Source organism: Balaenoptera musculus, chromosome 7 (genome assembly GCF_009873245.2).
Source record: "Balaenoptera musculus isolate JJ_BM4_2016_0621 chromosome 7, mBalMus1.pri.v3, whole genome shotgun sequence".
Classification (NCBI taxonomy): Eukaryota; Metazoa; Chordata; class Mammalia; order Artiodactyla; family Balaenopteridae; genus Balaenoptera; species Balaenoptera musculus.
This window is the reverse complement of record NC_045791.1, coordinates 41353332-41355880: the sequence shown is the minus strand read 5'-3', so window position 1 is coordinate 41355880 and position 2549 is coordinate 41353332. Positions and strand designations below refer to the sequence as shown.

At 44.5% G+C, this 2549-nt stretch overlaps 1 non-coding gene across 1 annotated transcript; it reads left to right on the top strand.

Moving 5' to 3' along the window:
* The first annotated feature begins 391 nt into the window (after window positions 1–391).
* LOC118898607 lies at window positions 392–577 on the top strand. Its single transcript, XR_005020753.1, has one exon. It is a non-coding gene; the product is annotated as a U2 spliceosomal RNA (small nuclear RNA).
* Window positions 578–2549: the final 1972 nt, after the last annotated feature.

Sequence of the window (2549 nt, the reverse complement as noted above, 5' to 3'; positions counted from 1 at the left end):
AACATGACAGTTTGTCATACTATTCTTTCTACTTTTGTTAATGCTTAGAAATTCTCATAATAAAAAGTAAAAAAAAGACAGTCTATCAGCTTGAGTCCCAGAGTTGTCCCTTGACTCCCCAAGGTGTACAGAAAATATGGGAGCTGAGAAGATGGAGTTGATCAATTAAGTTTAGTGAGTAAGTAAATAAGGGAGGTGTTTGGAGAAGGTCTCAGGAACAAGACATCAAAACTGATTTTCAGTGAGGAAGATGTTTCTTCAGGAGCATTGTATCAGGCTAGAGCAATATCAACGTAAGATTTGGTGCACTGGAGAGGGGTGGGGGGCTCTGAAGGTTTCAGCTTCCACCACAAGTGTGAAAGGGAATGGGTGTGGCTTAAGTAGAACTGTTATCTCTTCTCTGTCTATTAGCTAAAATCAAACGTAGTATCTGTCTTACCAATTAAAGCACCTGATGTATTCTTTATCTGTGCACTGGGCATTAATGTTTGGAGTTAGGAGATGGATTGGTAGCTTAATTAATCGGCTCCATGCCTCAGCTTGGAATTGCATTACTTCCAGGAATGGTGCCTGTCTTTTGAGTTAGTGACAGATTGTTTTCTATTGTTCCCCTTGCTTCCTACAAAGTGCTCTAATTCCCTTTTTTTTTTTTTTTTTTTTTTTTTTTACTCTTAAAGAGGCTCCAGACTACATTTCCACCATTTGTACTGCAAGGATAGGATTTCCTGTAAGTGGAGTAGACAAAGTAGCTGAGCTTGAGCCATCTTGCCAGTTTCACATCCAAGAGAGTGTTAGACAAGAGGACCACTTGGGCTGAGGGAGAGAAGAGGCTGAGCCTGAGCCAGACCCTCCGTCAGGAGACTGTGGGCCGGGACATGTGACTTAGGGAGAGCCAACACAGGCAGCTCTAGAGGGGGAAGAAAATCTGCTGGCGTTAGAGAAGCAGCAGCAACCTCAGTGGTAGCACCTACTGCCCCCTGTCCAAAGGAGCCAAGGGAGGAGATTCTCATTTCACCCTCCAAACCGAGGGTGCTTCTGTCTGGGAAAGGGGGAGAAGACGGGGGTGTGAGAGCAGACATATCTCCCATCCCCTCTCCCACTAGATTGACATTGAAGTTTTGTATTGCTTTGTTTGTGAGATTGAAGTTTGAATATGAATAGGGCTGAGCATTAGAGATAAGACTGGGAACTTATGGAATTAGATGGAGTTTATCATAAAGATAAGGGAGTTCACTGCCCAGAGTAAAGGGGGGATTTTACCAGAGGAGGCAGGGAGCAGTTAAACAGCTTCATGTTTACACCCCAATGAATTGCTACGCCTTAATAATCATAGGGTTCTGGACTTCCCTGGTGGCACAGTGGTTGGGAATCCGCCTGCTGATGCAGGGGATACGGGTTCGAGCCCTGGTCCGGGAAGATCCCACATGCCGTGGAGCAACCAAGTCCGAGAGCCACAACTACTGAGCCTGCGTGCCACAACTACTGAAGCCCGCACATCTAGAACCCGAGCACCGCAACGAAGAGTAGCCCCCGCTCACTGCAGCTAGAGAAAGCCCGCGTGCAGCAACAAGGACCCAATGTGGCCAAAAAAAAAAAAAAAAAAAAAAATCACAGGGTTCCTTCATTTCCCCTAACAACATAACAACAAAAAACGAAACCAAACCAAAAAACTTTGGTTCAGGTTTTTAGTGATACACCATCCACTTCAAACTAGACAAAGCTTGTCTTTGGCAATCGCCCTTCTTAATCTTTCCTTCCTTCTGCCTTCTTTCCCTTAACCTGCAGAAAGGATCTGTGCCCTCCTGCTGCCCTCTGTACAGTTAACTAGTGCCAAACGTATGTACCATCAAGGACACTAAAAATAAATATCTATATTTTCTTTTAATATTTTGCCTACTGTGACCTACTTTTGGTTCAATGTCAAAAGCAAAGGGGTGAGGTGTGCCCTAAATAAACATGTCAGTGAACTCTGTCCTACCATTTTCGCTGCATGGCTTTTGTACTGTAAACCAAAGTTGTTTTCTGTAGACAGCAAAAGTTGCAAAGATCTTCCGTGTCAATACACTGATATTTAAGTTCTGAAATTCCACTTGCTTCATCAAAAATCTGTTTCTTTGAAAACTGTTTCCCACTGATAATCTTGGAATTAAGGAGGTCTAGTTGGTGCTTGAGTCACATGTAGAATCACTTCCAACCCACCCACGCAGCTGAAAACACGTTTTTCGGAGATTATAAAGTCAAGAGCTGTGAAGGTACCTTGCAAAGAGAGCATTTTGCCAGCTGATGTCATTTTTTAAAAATTTTATTTATTTATTTACTTTTGGCTGTGCTGGGTCTTCGTTGCTGCACACAGGCTTTCTCTAATTGTGGCAAATGGGGGCTCCTCTTCATTGCGGTGCATGGGCTCTGGGCACCCGGGCTTCAGTAGTTGCAGCGTGCGGACTCAGAAGGTGTAGCCCATGGGCCATAGAGTGCAAGGGCTTCAGTAGTTGCAGTGTGTGGGCTCAGTAGTTGTGGCACACGGCCTCTAGAGTGCGTGGGCTTCAGAA